This window comes from Cavia porcellus, unplaced genomic scaffold (genome assembly GCF_034190915.1).
Source record: "Cavia porcellus strain 051 isolate PalLab524CR breed Dunkin Hartley unplaced genomic scaffold, mCavPor4.1 scaffold_21, whole genome shotgun sequence".
In the NCBI taxonomy this organism is placed as follows: Eukaryota; Metazoa; Chordata; class Mammalia; order Rodentia; family Caviidae; genus Cavia; species Cavia porcellus.
This window is the reverse complement of record NW_026947504.1, coordinates 6703268-6718963: the sequence shown is the minus strand read 5'-3', so window position 1 is coordinate 6718963 and position 15696 is coordinate 6703268. Positions and strand designations below refer to the sequence as shown.

General features: G+C 42.6%; 1 long non-coding RNA gene across 1 annotated transcript; it reads left to right on the top strand.

Moving 5' to 3' along the window:
• Positions 1–127: 127 nt before the first annotated feature.
• LOC134471900 (uncharacterized) lies at positions 128–15691 on the top strand. Its single transcript, XR_010041605.1, has 3 exons — positions 128–527; positions 10582–10765; positions 15457–15691. It is a non-coding gene; the product is annotated as an uncharacterized LOC134471900 (long non-coding RNA).
• The last annotated feature ends 5 nt before the right edge of the window (positions 15692–15696 follow it).

Here is a 15696-nt window from a genome sequence, read left to right as displayed (position 1 = left end):
GGCGGGGTTTAAAGTGCCGGAGCTGGAGGGAAGGTGTGTGTTGGCGCCTTAGCAACAGAGCCTCAAGGTGGGCAAAAGCAGGGCGGTGCTGTCCTGATTCTTATGCATCATGGATTGAAGGCATCATAGTTTTAAAACTACTGAAGAGAGAACCTTGAGAGTGTTCTAGAGATACGGTGACGGCCTGCCAGTTCAGAGTGCAGCCAGGGTGCGGGTTTCTTGCACATGTGTGACAGCTTTGAGTTGCTGTAAGCCTGTCCCACGCTTTCGCGCTTTCCACCCTGATCTTCTTTCTGTAGTAGTGCTGTCACTTGGCTAATGGATCTCCCATCCACACAGGTCACCTTGGTCCTGTCCTCGGGATCTTTCCAGGAGGTTTTCCAGAAACAGCCCTGTTGCCTGACCCTGCAGACTGCATCCCTGATTCTCTGCAGTGAGATCCTTAATTGAGCTGCAGCGCTAAAGAATGCAGGCTTTCTCTGCAAGGCACAATCGGCTTCGTATCCTTGGTCTGGACAGACTGTCAGGTTAGGAAGATTTCTTTTGAACACTAAAGATACCTTTTTCCACTAGGTAAAGTCACTATGTGACACTGGGGCCCAGAGGGGAAAAGCCTACCCTCAAATTTATTTTGTAATTTGTATTACAAATGTATTTTGTAATTTTCTAGATTCTAAAACTCTCCCCTTTCCAACTCCTTTCCCCTGGGATCCTACCGATGTTTACTAATCTAGTGCACCTGGCACTATTGTCTGGCTAGAACCTAACCCTTGGCATCTGCCAACATGTTTTGTTATCTGTTTTTTCAGCTCTCTCCTAATGAAAAAAAAAAAAAAAACAAAACAGTGCTTCCTGTGCACTCCAAACCTTGCAGACCTCTCCTGAAAAACCTCAGAGCCCAAACTGGTTCCAACAAAAGACCCTAGGTTATAGGCCAAAGACCCACTTGAGAAGTGGCAAGCACAAATCCTCCGCAATTTTAATGGAGCTGGACACAGACTCTGGTTAGGAAAACACTTACATAAATACAGTAATTAAAATTACTCATTGCTGGACTGGTAGGCAAGAGCTCTGCCTTGCAGTTAAATAGGAATCTGGCTGAAGGCTGCTGCCATAATCAGTGCCACATCCGGCTGTCACAATGTATTCATAAAGGAGGGTTATGAGAGCTATAAAGTGGAGCAGATTGGGTGGATAATTGTCCTGCAGAGCTCTGTGAAAGGAAAAACTGCATTGCCTTCCCATATATTTTGCTATCTCTCCTTCCAAACACACTAAGTGGAGAAGGCAGAGCTACCCTGAGGATTCATGAAAAGGAAAGCTAGGTGTGTGTGTGTGTGTGTGTGTGTGTGTGTGTGTTTATGTAAACATGTATATGTATGATTTCAGAGAAGAGTCAAGAAATAATTGAGTACAGGGAGAGATGAGAACCTCTGGGGAGATTAGAACTAAAAACCTGGTGATGACAGGATTCACAGATTAGTCTAGGTAGGATTTATGTGGAAGGGAAGGCTAGCCATCATGAATAAGACTGTGAGTAAATCATGTCCTCATTCTGAAAATGTGGTCTCCTATTTTAAATAAAGGCCATCTAGTTGTCTTATGGAAGGAAGCCTAGATTATGATTTCTTTTCCTAGTTAAAAGATCCTTTATAGTCAACATTTTTTACCTCTATTGTTTTAAATTCTAAATCCATGGTAGGGGTTCATTTATGTGCTCTTTTCTTTATAATATCAACATTTTTCTAATATTTTTGTTTCTTATGCCCTCAAACACCAAATTGTCAGGAATACAAAATTTTTTTAAAAGGGAGCCAGGCACAGTTGTGCATTCCTGTAATCCCAGCACTCAGGAGGCTGAGGCAGGAGGATCACTGTGAGTTGGAGCCCAGGTTGGTCTACAAAGTAAGTTCAAGACCAGCCTGAACTACGTAGTGAGACTTTGTTTCAAAATTCCAAAGAATAAATAAAAAAGGGAAACATATCTAGAAAAGTAAAGGATGAGGACATATCTATTTGTTCTGAATTTGACCTAAGTCTGGTCCCAAGTGACACCAATTGGGGACACCATACTTTTTGCCTGCCTTGCCCTTTCTCTTACACCTACCCTTTCCTTCTTGCACCTTTCTTGATATCTTTTGCCCATGAGATTAGTCTTTTTTCTCCTTGAACAGGAACCACAATTAGAGAAATATTTAACAATTTTTTAGTCAATTGGTCAGCACTTACTGAGCATCTAACATGAGCCACAACTTGTTGCCACTGATAAGGCCCTACAGTAGATTCCTGCTTGCCTAGTACTTACAGCCTAGGGGGAAGAATGCTAAATACTAGATGTACCTGGGCACAGGTCAGGGGCAGCTTACCTGGCTTGGGGACCAGCCTGGGATACACAGTGAGTTCAAAAGCAGCTTTAACTACATGATGAGCTCTTATCTCAGAAACAAGCAAGGAAACAAACACAAGCCAAATGTCTATTAACTGATGAGTAGATAAATAAAATGTAGTATATTCATACAATGGAATTTATTCAGCCATAAAAAATAATGAAGTACTGACTCACATTTCAATTTGAATGAATCTTGAAAACATTACATTAGGGGCTGGGGATTTAGCTCAGCGGCATAAGCGCCTGCCTTGCAAGCAGGCAGTCGTGAGTTCAATCCCCGGTACTGATAAAAAAGGAAAAAGACAAAAAATAAATATATATATAAAACATTACATTAAGTTAAGCCAATCAGAAAAACAGTATATTGTTTGATTCCATTCATATTAGCTATGGTTTGGCTGTTGTTACTCCCTGTATTGGTCAGCTTTAAGTGACTGGGACAAAATGTTTGATACCCTCAACTGAAAGGAGAGGCTTATTTTGAATGGAGCATCACTATGAGCCTCTTATTTTATTTTTTGGTACTGGGGATCGAACTCACGACTGTGTGCTTGCAAGGGCAGGTGCTTATGCTGCTGAGCTAAATCCCTAGCAAGAGGTTTATTTATTTATTTATTGTCTTTTTGAGGCAGGGTCTCACTATGCAATCCAGGCTGGCCTCCACCTCTCAAGGATCCTCCCGCCTCAGCTTCCCAAGTGCTGGGATTACAGGTGTGAGCTGCCACACCCGGCTGACAGGTTTATTTTGATTCATACTTTCAGTCATGGTTGGTAGACTCCAACACAGAAACATGGCAAAAGGGCATGGGGGAAGAAATTTTCTCAACTTTGGGGATCTGGGAAGCAGATAGCAGGGGAAGAGACTGAGAGGAAGGGACCAAGGACCACCTGTAGTATGTAAGGTCATGCCTGGGCCCCACTTCCTCCAACTAGGCCCTGCCTTCTAATAATCCATTATAATTTACCAGTGGGGTAACTCATTCATTTCACAATGTACTCCACAAACCTGTCAAAGGTTTCTTAATCCTGGCAAACTGATAATCAAGATTAACCAGCACATTCTCCAAAGATTCTTGTGCTAGAAATTTGGTCCACTGTGTGGCAGTATTGAGGTACTGGAACCTTTAGGAGGTAAATTTAGGAAAAAATGATTAGATTATTGAGAGTACCATAGGGATTAATATACTTCTCTAGGGGCCCCATTAGCTCTTACAAGAATTTGTGTTGTTTTTTGACCTAGAGACTCACAAGATATTCCAAGGTGGCCTGGAACTCACTATAGAGCTCAAACGGGCCTCCAATTTGAGGTAATCCTCCTGCCTCCACCTCCTGAGTGCTGGGATTACTATGTACACCACCGTGCCCAGCAAAAATGGGTCATTATAAAAAGAGCAGAACTTGCTGGGGTGTGGAGGCACATGCCTGTTATCCCAGCACTTGGGAAGGAGAGGTAGGGTGATTGTCATGAGTTTGAGGCCAGCCTGGGCTAAATGCTGAGTTCAACACCAGTCTGCACTATATGGCAAGACCTTGTCTCAAAAAAATAAACAAGAAGTAAAAGAAAAGAAAACATTTTGAAAGCTCAAGAATTAGCGCAGAAGTGGTGGGGAACACTTATAATCCCAGCACTCAGGAGGCTGAAGCAGGAAGATTGCCATGAGTTCAAGGCCAACCTGAACTGATAGCCAGACCTTGTCTCAAAAAACAAAAAAACTATAATGCCAACACTAAGTAGGCTGGGGCAGAAGGATTGCTGTGAGTTCAAGGCCAGCCTGGGGTATATAACAGAACCCCATCTAAATAAAAAAAGAAAGAAAGAAAGAAAAGAAAAAAGAAAGCTGGGGTGTTGACACACATCTGTAATTCTAGCTACTTAGGAAGCTAAACCAGGAGGATCAAAAGTTTGAGGCCAGCCTGAGCAAATTAGCAAGTTCTCTCTCTAAGAGGGGCAGGTGCTGGGGATGTAGCTTGGTGGTAGGGCATCTCTGTGGATTTAATCCATAGCACCACAAGAAAAAATTTTAGTTTTATATAATTTACACAATCCCCTTGGCTGTGTGACAAAGTAGATAACATCATGATGTGAGTGTTGCAAGAGAAAAGTGGTGAGGCCAGAGACTGGGGGACAAATCTGACTCTTTGTATTCAGGAGGCTGAAGCAGGAGGGCTGAGAGTTCAAGAAAGGAGTTTACATTCTGTTTTTTTTTTTTCCTCTTTCTTTCTTTCTTTTTTTGGTACTGGGGATCAAACTCAAGACTTCACACTTGCCAGGCAGGCGCTTATGTCACTGCGCTAAATCCCTAGCCCCGAGTTTCCATTCTGGATCTATAGCATCTCACAGCTCCTTGCTCAGTCTATGGAAAAATTTAAAGCATTTGGGCCAGCGGCACAAACAGATGACAAGGGGTACAGTGTGTACCTTTGGCTTTCCTCCCTAACTCAAGTCCCTCATAATGACTTGGCTCGACATTTATGGCACACAAACATGTAGGAAGTGTGTTCACTTCCTACTGCAAAGGCCAATGTTTAAAATTAAATTACTGCACACACCTCTAATCCCAGCTACTTGGGAGGCTGGAGCAGGAGCATCCCAAGTCTGAGGCCAGCCTGGACAATTTGGAAAGACCCTGTTTTAAAGGAGTTTTGAAAGCACTTAGGGATGTGGCTCAGGGGTAGACTGCTTGCCTAGCACCTAGGTTCAGTCTTCAGTACCATGCAAAACAAGTTAATGCCCTCTCTGTGTATAAATACAGCTCTTCGGATGATAGCCAACTTGGTACAAAGAATAGTTGCAAATTCTGGGATTCTGGGCTCTCTCTGTTGCATGCAGGGAGATATCATGGTGACATCTGCAGCAAGACCAATATCCAGTTCTTGGAGTCGAGCAAATTCCAGGTCTTGGCTCCCTCCTCACGTGCCTTTAATCACCCCTTCATTTGGTTGCTAAACTCAATTTGTTAGTCTATTTTCATCCCCCTCATTTTCTCACCACCCCCACCCCTACCATGTCCAAATTGGCCCTCCAATACTGGAACCATTTGCCGGAAATTCATTAAACTGAACACATGGGAAATTACAGAGGAGATTTCACTTGTCACTTAGGCTCAAATATAGAAAGTAATTTTGAAGGACAGTGGCGAGAGACTATTTTTACCTTGCTTGTTTTTGCTGAGTTTTCTTATCTTACTGTCTCTCATTCTCTTCCTGGCTAACCTCTCTTCTTCCTTGCTTCTTCTCTAAGCTAAACATTGACTTTTAAAGTCTTCGTCCTGTGTCCTCTTATCTTGCTTTTAGAGTTTGATTTTACCTTTGTCATTCATTCCAAATGTACTGAATATCTGGAAAGCAGCAGGCCGTACTCTGGGCACTAGGAAGAATACAATGGGAATAAGATAGACAGAGTCCTAACCAGGCTAAGATTACAGTCTGATGGGGCAGATGGACCTCAAGCAGAGCAAATTCAGATTTGTCACAGGAACAGGGGGAAAGTGGTTACTTTCACTTTTCTTATACTAAATTTACCATCGTGTAAAGGGGATGTGACAATAGACAGAATCCCAGCTTGTTTATTTAAGGGGATGTGACAATAGACAGAATCCCAGCTTGTTTATTTAGGAATAAATTCAATCTCTCACAAGGTGATAAGGACACCAAAGGCCTAGATTTCGATATACTCCCCGGGTAGAGAGAACTTGGATCTGGGAGTCACATGTAGATCTGATTCTGACCTCATCACCTACATATTACCTGTTTGACTTTTAAGTAAGTAAAAGCCCCCTCATCTATGTATTTTTTTCTGATAGTGCTAGAGACTGAACCCAGGGCCTTGTGTGTGTGAGACAACAGCTCTACCACTGAGCCACGTCCCTTAGCTATAAAACAAGAATAGTAGCCAGGTGCAGTAGTATGTGACTGTAGTCCCTGCTGTTGAGGAGGCTGAGGCAGGAGGATCCCTTGACTCCAGAAGTTTGGGCCAGAGTAGGCAACGTAGCAAGATTTTGTCTTTTAAAACCTTTAAAAGCTGGTATGGTGGCACATGCCTGTAATCACAGCATTTGTAAAGCTGAGGCAGGAGGATCATTGCAAATTCAAGACCAGCCTGGGCTACAAAGTGAGTTCAAGGCTAGCATGAACTGCACAGTGAGACCCTGTCTCAAAAAGACAAAAAAAAAAAAAAAAAAACAACAACAAAAAACTTTTTAAAAATTAATGCTGGGTATGGTAGTACATATCTGTAATTGTAGCCTGTAATTGTAGGAGGCTGAGGCAGGAGAATCACTGTGAGTCAGAGGCCAGCCTGGACTACATAGTGAATTCAGGGTCAGCCTGAATTCAGTAGGAGACCCTGTCTTTGAAGAAGAAAAAGAAGAGAAATTAAATTTTAAAACAATATGATCAGACAACCCACTTGGAACCCCTTCTGTCTTTCTCAGACAGAAAAATTCTTTCTCTCAATTAAATATATTCTGCTCTAAAAAATAATATTACCCATATTTTACCATGCTTTTTTTTTATCATGGGTGATCCATATTTTCATGTTGTTGTGAAGATTAAATGTGGTATATATACAGTGAGCCAGACCAGTATCCAATATATCTTACTTCTTTTCCATTGCTTTCCTATTCCACTCTTGAAATCCATAATTAAAAACAAATAAATAGCTGGGGATATAGTTCAGTGGTAAAGCACTTGTCTAGCATGTATAAAGCCCTGGTTGGATTCCTAACACCACAAAAATAAGTAAACAAATAACCCTACTGCTAAATTAGATTGGTTTTAGAATAATTTCATTTTGTTTTTTTGAGACAGGCAATCATCATATAGCCCAGACTGGCCTCAAACTCATGGTGATCCTCCTACTTCAGCCTCCAAAGTACTGAGATTATGGGCATGTACTCCCATGGCTGGCCTAGAATAAATTTGTTTTTTTTTTTTTTTTTTTGATCTTTCTGAGACAAGGTTTCGCTGGGCAGTTCAGGCTGGACTTGAACTCAGTTTGTAGCCCGGGCTGGCCTCAAATTCACAACAATCCTCCTGCTTCAGCCTCCACAGTGCTGAGATTATTGGCATGTACCGCCATGCTTGGCTAGAATAAACAGGTTTTTTAAAAGTCTGTTCTGCTGAGAACAGTGGTACATGCATTGAGGAAGCTGACACAGGAGCATTGCTGTGAGTTTGAGGCTAACCTGGGCTGCAGACCACCCTGAACGACATAGCAAGACCCTGTCTCAAAAAACAACAAACAACAAAAAAGTCTGTTCTCCCAACAAGAGATGAAACTTCCCAAATGGTGTCTGGGGCTAGGGTATAGCTCAAAGTAAGGCTTGTGCTAGTGAATTTGATTCCCAGACTAGGAAAAAAAATCACACTGTGTTTGTTTATTAATCAATGCCTAGAGACATGATGTGAATGTGGTATATGCAGCTTATGACAGACCCATTCTTCTGGGAAATAGAAGGCAATTAAAAATTATAGGGAAAAGACTAAGATGAAGTGTAATAAAAGGCCTTCTCACTTTGAAGGCTAGAATGCCAGTGGAAGCCTGTGAGAGGGGCAGAATGTACTTTCCTAGGAGCATCTCCTGGAAGGTTGAAGGACTGTGGAGCTCCTCTTGCTTTTCTAAGTCAGCCACACTCTGGGGAGCTGAATGCTGCCATACAGAGAAGAAAAAATGGCAGCTACCACTGCAGACACTTAATAAGTACACTAAATTAAGACGCTGCTGATTTGGTTTACCTGATTCCTCCTCTTTGATGGAGGAGAAATCTTTTCAATCAGCAGTTCCTTGAAGCAGAAAAGGAAGCCTAAGCTTCAAACTGCGGAAACTGGCAGAAGCAACGTTCAAAGGAAACAGCAGAGCTCAGCCAGCCCGGAGGACTAGGATTCAGAATTGTCTCTTCCACTCCAGCGCCATCCGCCATCCGTAGGAAATTGCTTTCGTTCAAGTTATTTGCGAAAGGGATTATTTCAGCTGTCCTCTCCCTTCACCGCCATTTTTCTTTCTTGTTCCAGTCTCCCTTTTCTCCTTCTCATTTTCCTTTCCTTTCTTGTGCCTCCTTCTCTTCTGTTTTCTCCTCCTCCAGCCTCAATTTCCATTTCAGCTATTGTAGTGCATCACTCACCCCTGCAGGATTTTCATTTCAAGAACTGCAGCATTTCTCCCTGATCTAAACTACTAACACTACTATATGGATCACAAAGGCAATGCTTTGTACTTGTATACAGCAAGGTTTCCCGAGGTAAAGTCAGCTGTGTGTGGGAAGACTGTTAAGTGCAGGATTTTCAGAGCCTTTCATATGTTAGGATGAATTGTGAACAGCCACAAGAGTTAGAACACGGGAGCCTGCATTTCCCAGACCTCTTTGAACTTTTTTTCCCCCTCCCCTCTCTTTATGTACCTTAGTTTTGGCACCACTAGTTTTGGAACATATTTCAAAAACACTTACATCATCTATTAGAACTTTCTTAATTGCTGTAACCTTTATTATCTCATTTGATCCCTGTGACTACCTTATGATAGGACAGAAAAGTTTGTGAGTCCTACTTTACAGATGAGTAAACTGGAGCTCAGAGAGCTTACCTGCCTTTTTCATAGTTAAGTAGCTAGCCAACGAGCAACAAAGTTTCGTCTTCTTTTTTTTTTTTTATGTCTTCTTGTTTATAGTGCTAGTTGTACACATCTTGCTACCTTTTCCCTATATGCAGTTAAATATAACCTTTATGTGATATTTGATATGGCAACTAGAACATATACTATAATTAGTGGATTGTTGAGGAAGGAGGTCAGGACTGAGGCAAACCAGTCAAACAATGAGGTGAAATGAGTCAAAGATCTTAAATATTCAGAAAACACGTGCAGCCCAAAATGACAGGGCCCAAAGTGACCCCTAGCTCCTGAGCACTGTATACAGAACTATCAGAAAACAATATTCTTAATCCCTCCTTTGAATCTGGCACTATTTGGGGAACAACCAGAAAAGTGGTGCTATTTTCATTTCTTCATTTACATCTGGCTGGAAGTCAAGCAAGTCTTTCAATAGCGTAGTTTAAATCTGGTGCCAGGCCAAGTGAGTTATTGATAGGACAATTGTCCCAATGTCTTATTTGGATGAGCGAGAAGCCAATCCAGGAATTTCAGATACAAAAGGTCCCTTTCTCTTATTCTGTGAGTCCGTTTACTAGCCCACTCTCACCCCTTTTTGTCCACCTTTCATAAGTGTGCAGGCCTTGCTGCCTTTTCTCTGTGTCTGGCCAGTTCTTTGTTCAGGACACCAAGAACATGGAAAGAATTTCCACGGGACCCTCCATCGGGTAACACGGTGACATTCATTTATTTTTTCATTTAAGTATGTATTACACATGTGATATTTGCATGTCACGTTTCCAGGTGCTGAAGATAGCTGGAGCTTACATTTTAATGGAGAGGACAGAAATCACAAGATAACTGTGTAAAATACATTTATGATGTATCACATAATTGTAAAGCTAAGAATAAAAATAAAGTAGGGGAAAGATAGGAAGATGATGGGAGCTGCAATTTAAGGTATATGTGTGGGTGTCAAGAAAAGCTGCATTGAAAAGAGATTTTGGCAATAGGTGTGTGGATGAGAGGGGGTTCCATCAGAGCGCAATGCAAATTCAAAGAGCCTGAGGAGGGTCTCAGCCAAGGGCGAAGCAGCTGAGGCAAGGTAAAGTAGAGGGGTTGAGGGGAGGAGTCCAGATGCCAGATTTATAAGGAAATGCGGTGATATAATGCAGATGATATGCCATGATATAATAATAAAACATATGGCAGGGCTATTATGTTGCTGCAAAACAAATTGTCCTCAAATTTAAGACCTTAAAATAGGAGACAAATTTAAGAGCTTATATCAGTTTCTGAGGGGCAGAAAGTCAGTTGAGCTGGCTCAGTATCACTCACTAGGTTGCAGTCAAGCTGCCCGTAAGGGCTGCAGTTAGCCATCTGAAACCTTGACCCAGGCCAGAGGATCAGCTTCCCAGACCAGTAAGTGGCTGTTGACATGAGCTTCTCCATGGGGCTGATCACACCATAGCAACAGCCTTCCCCCAGAGCAAGTAAATGATCATATAAAAAGAGAGAAAGTGACCAGGAAGGAAGCCACAGTGTCTTCTATAACCGAATATTGGCAGTTACATACAATTATTTCTGTTGTATTCTATTGGCCACATAGACAAACCCTGTTACTATGTGGGAAAAGGAGGAGATACGGATCATTGGGGATCATCTTAAAGGCCAGATTTTGCAGAAAGTTCCTCAAACTCACCATCTCTTCAACAAATATGTGGCTCTTAATGTATCTGGGAAAAGGCCGGAACAGACACAGACAAGGGGAGCTTCACAGAGCAGCTGAGCCGGTAAGTCCTTGTGTCAGTTTCAAATGAGCACACTTCTTTCTTCAAAGCCCTGCTTCCTCTAGGCTGGCCTCATTATTTCATTCATCCAATTAACTCAGCTTACAATAATCTTAGTTAAACCTGCAAAGAAAAAAAATCACTTTGAAGAAAACTGTAGAATTTTAAAGGCAGGTTGCTACTCCTCTGGGTAATTTAACCTTGAGATGATACCAGAGTTTTACAAAAGAAAGCAGATCATCCATCTCTCCAGGTTCCCTACGTTCCTTCTTGTGGAAGACGGGGAAGCTTCTTAATCAAGAAAGATAACTGATGAGAGGGAGCACCCTGAGAGGCAATATTAGTTTGTCCAGAACAAAGACATGGCATAGATGTCCTGCCCAACCCTAGCTAGCCTGGGCCTCGCCCTGCAGCCAGAGCAGGGCCAGTTTCCTTAGCTGGGCAGCAGATGGCATCACAGCCTCAGGAGCGAGCAGCTGAGGCTGCTGGCAAGAGCTGTGGCACTGTGAAGAACTCATGCTGCTGGCTTGGCATCTGGGGGCTCCTGGGGCGGTGCCTGCGTCTCCTCAGCTCTCAGCTAAAGGAAGTTTCTGCTCTGTGCCTGCAAATTAAGATAGTGTCAGGCCAGTGTCTCAAAGAGCATAGACCCTCATCGGGAAACATATGGTGAACAGAGAGTCTTTTCTGAGAAAGATGGATTTAGTGGCTGCTGTTCCCACTGAGACTGTTTTTCCTTCACAGGCTGGGAGGAGTCTGCATGGAGTATGTCCTGGGTTAGGGACCAGCAGGTTTCTGATAGAGGCCTTCTAGGATGGCCAGATGGGACCAGTGAAGAGGAGAGATCAGTGGGCCCTAGAAAGCATCTAGGGAATTCTAAGGATTCAAAACTGAGTCCCCTTTTCTTCTCCGATGACACAATGAAGAGCCATACCTTAGAGCCACTCAGCTGTGATGTACACAGGACTCAGCCAGCAGGGCAGGGCAGGCCTTATGTCTGTAACTTATCTCCTTCCATTTCTTAGGTTTCTGATTCTTTCCTCCCTGCCCTTCCTCTTCTATTTCTTTTTTTTTTTTTTTTTTAAGTTTTTATAGGTACTAGGGATCGAACTCACGACTGCCTGCTTGCAAGACAGGCGCTTATGCCTGAGCTAAACCCCCAGCCCCTCCTTCCTCTTCTATTTCATTCCATTTTTCTCTCCCTCCTTCTTTCCCTCTGTGGGTCCATTTCTTTCCACTGGTCTAGCATAAAAAAGAAAGCTATTTATCAAACAGCCTGAGCAAAGTGGCTATGAGCACTGAGCTGCAACACCATTGCTGGTCCCTTGAGACTCAGACACTACCCACTCAACTATCTCTTCCCAATTTCCTCCCTCCTGGCTGTTTCCTGAGGGATCCCAAGGGGACCTGGACAAAGGGTGTTCCAAGCTCACCAAAACATTGTATCTTCCTCATCCAGGGCAGGTGGTCCTTGTTTTTTTTTTTTTTTTAGCTCCCATTAGGAAAGACTCCTTTGTAGTCTTAGCCCAGTAGGACAGAGATGTAGTAAACTCCCTGTTTGCTGAGTAGCTATTATTTCAATGAAATGTGAATTCAAGGCCAGGTCTTGTACCTTGTTCACTGTTGTATCTGCAGAATCTAGTACACAGTAGACATTCAATGAATAATTATTAAAAACTGAGTAGATCGAAAAATGGGTGCTGAGCTCTGGGTTAACTGCCAGGAGTACAAATTTTCTTTTCTTTTTGAGGCAGGGTCTCATCATGTGGTTCAGGCCACTTGTAAACTCATTATCTAGTCTAGGGGTGGCAATCCCAAGTACTGGTATTACAGGTGTATGACACTGTGTCTGGCATGGGTACACACTTTAATGTTGTGATCCCAGACCTTGGCGAGAACTCTCCATTAGTCCACTGTAATGTAGAGTGGAAACTCAGGTTGGTGGTGATGGAAGCTGCAGTGGTGCCTGAGCATGAATTGTGAAGACAAAGCCATTCGCTCACCATTCAGCAGTTATTTATGGGAATCTACAGGCTCTGGGCTAGTGCCAGAAATAAAGCAGTTTCCTTGCCTTAAGGGAGGAGAGACACAAATATACAAACAGACGAATTGGTGCTGTCCTGGGGTAAATGCTGGACAATGCAAACAGAAAGCAAAGGTACCACACTTATGCTAGAGGTTAGAATATTCTCTGGTGAAGGAAGTGTAGGCTAATACCAGCCTGAAGGGTCAGTAGAAGGTAGTCAGGAAAAGAAGAGGAAGGGTTTCAGATGAAGGAATATCAGGTAGACAAGCTTCAAGCAAATGAGCAAATGTGACAGGAATTGTATCTGGAATAGCAGTAGTGTAGTGGATGGATCTAGAAGGCAAGAAGCAAGAGAAGGGAGAGGGAATAGAGTGAAGGAACCTAGAATTGGGAGGAGTGATGACTTTAATGGGAGGCCATAATGGGAGGCCAGTTAAGAATGTTCACAAGGGAGCTGGGCATGGTTGTGCATGCCTGTAAGTCTAGCACTTGGGAGGCTGAGGCAGGATGATTGCTTTGAGTTAGAGGCCAGTCTGGGCCACCAAGTGAGTTCAAGGCCAGCCTGACTGTATAGTGAAACTCTGTCTCAAAATTTAAAAAAAAAAATAGACTTTTAAGAAAGAAAGTGTGATGCAATCAAGTTTGCATTTTAAAAAGATTACTGCAGATACTTTATGGAAAATGGAAAGGGTAAGTTTAGAGTAACATCCCGGAGACCAGTTAGGGAGCAGTCATGCAAGACATGATTGTTTGAGTGATGATGTGGCAGTGGGATTAGAGGTCATGCTGGAGTTGAGATTGAGAACAATTATGAATTCTCTGTTTCAAAAAAATGTGGAGTAATGTGACGGTGACCTTCCAGGGAGAGAAAATGTACATGTAAAGGCTTCAAGAGCTTGGCATGTTCTGGGAAATGCATTTGGTTATGTATTTTTAGCCTGTAGAAGAGCACAGGGGTAGGTAGTTGGAGATGAGATAGTGTTTTAGGCAGCTGAATTAGACAGAATATTATAGGCAGTCAGATAGAGTTAGGCCCTCGAAGGAGCCAGTACAGAAGACCAGATACCTTACAGCTGTGGGGAACAGACACCTCTGCTATAGGCCAGACCTCCAAACAAAAGATAAACAAATGCACCCACATACTTCCTAAGGATAAACATTAGAGATGGATATTCTACGTACTTTTTCTTTTTTCGGCACTGGTGATCAGACTCACAGCCTTGTGCTTGCCAGGCAGGCGATTATGCCGCTGAGCTAAATCCCTGGCGGGATTGATATTCTAAATAGGTATCAACCGCCTTGAAGAAGCCAGCAGGAGCCACTAACTCCCTACAGGAAAAGGCCCTATTCTGTATTCATGCCCACTTGTTACATGGCTCACTTCCCCATTTGTCCAATTTAATCAATTTTACCTAAGCAATTAAACTAGTAATCTTATTGGCTGACCATAGTTTTGTTCCACTGCATGCCCTCCCTGTAATTTCCCATTTTTTCCAGCCTTGTCCCTGCCTCTCCTTGTGGTTAAAATCCCTAGAAAAGGCAGAGTTCTCAGCAACCCACAAGGGACCCCTTCTGTCTCTCTCTCAGACAGAAGCTTTCTTTCTCTCAATAAATATATTCTGCTCTTCTCTGTTGTTTCTCTAAAATTCATTCTTTGATACCAGACATATAGTAGGCTGGGTGTTTCTTTCCCCTATATCAGTAAGGAGGAGCTAACCTTAGCTGACGAGCTTTGGAAGCTCAACTTGGGGCCAGACTCATTTTGTTTTGGGAGGTTAGGTTAGGTTTAGCTTGTATTTTTTGAGACGGGATATAACTGAGCCTGGTCCTGAACTTATTATGTGGTCTTGAACTTGCAGCGAACCTCCTGCCTCAATCTCCCAAGTGCTGGGATCACAGGCATGGACCACCACACCCAATCAACTCCTTTTGTTAGAGCTGTGGAAGGCAAGGGAATGCGTGGCTATCCACAACAGTTGCCTATATTATCTAGGGGTCAGAGGAATTTCAGGACAAATGCATCACTCAAAATCAAGGATTCAAGGGTAAATAGTATTCAAGGACTTGAAGGAAGGCATAGGAATGGGATAAGCAGAACTAAGAGGGGGGGATACCCAGAGAATGGGAAAAAAACTGGCTGCTGAGCACAGAGGTGAGTGAGCCCGGCAGATACAGGGTCCAGCAGAATCTGAGAGTCCCTATCTGTGGTAGAAATGTTCAGGCCCTACACTCATTCTCACTGCTGTTTCTAGGCTTCAAAGGTATCATCATATTGAGATTGTTAATTTTTTCCCCAAAGAAAATATTTAGTAAATGATAGAAAGGCTGTGCACGATGATGCATATTTGTAACCACTGTTACTTAGGAAACTGAGGCAGGAAGATCACAAATCTGTGGCCTCAGTTATACCCTGTCTCAAAATAAAAATAAAAAGGCTGGGCTGTAACCCAGCAGTACAGTGCTCCTGGGTTTAATTCCCAGGACTGTGTATGGTGAAATAATGCTGTTAAGAAACTGAGCTCTATGTCTTTCTGAATTTGTGACTTAGGGCAAGATAAACAACTTACAGGAAATATTTTTCTCATGTGTTGGTACCAAAATCTTGAAACAAAGTAATGTGAATAGAAAACTTATATACTAAAGAGTCTGAATAAATCTTTGGTATTTCTAGGATTTTGGTATGAGTCAAATGGAATAAAGAGATGGGAAGAGAAGATACTGAGCATAAAAGGAGAAAGTTACAAAGCTTTGGGAATTCTTCAGTGACTTGTGTAAGTTTAAAAAAAATTACTAAAGCTAGGTGTGGTAGCGCATGCCTGCATTTCCAGCACTTGGAAGACTGAGGCAGGAGGATCAACACGAGTTCAGGGTTATCCTGAACTACAGAGTGTTCAAAACAAAACAAAACAAA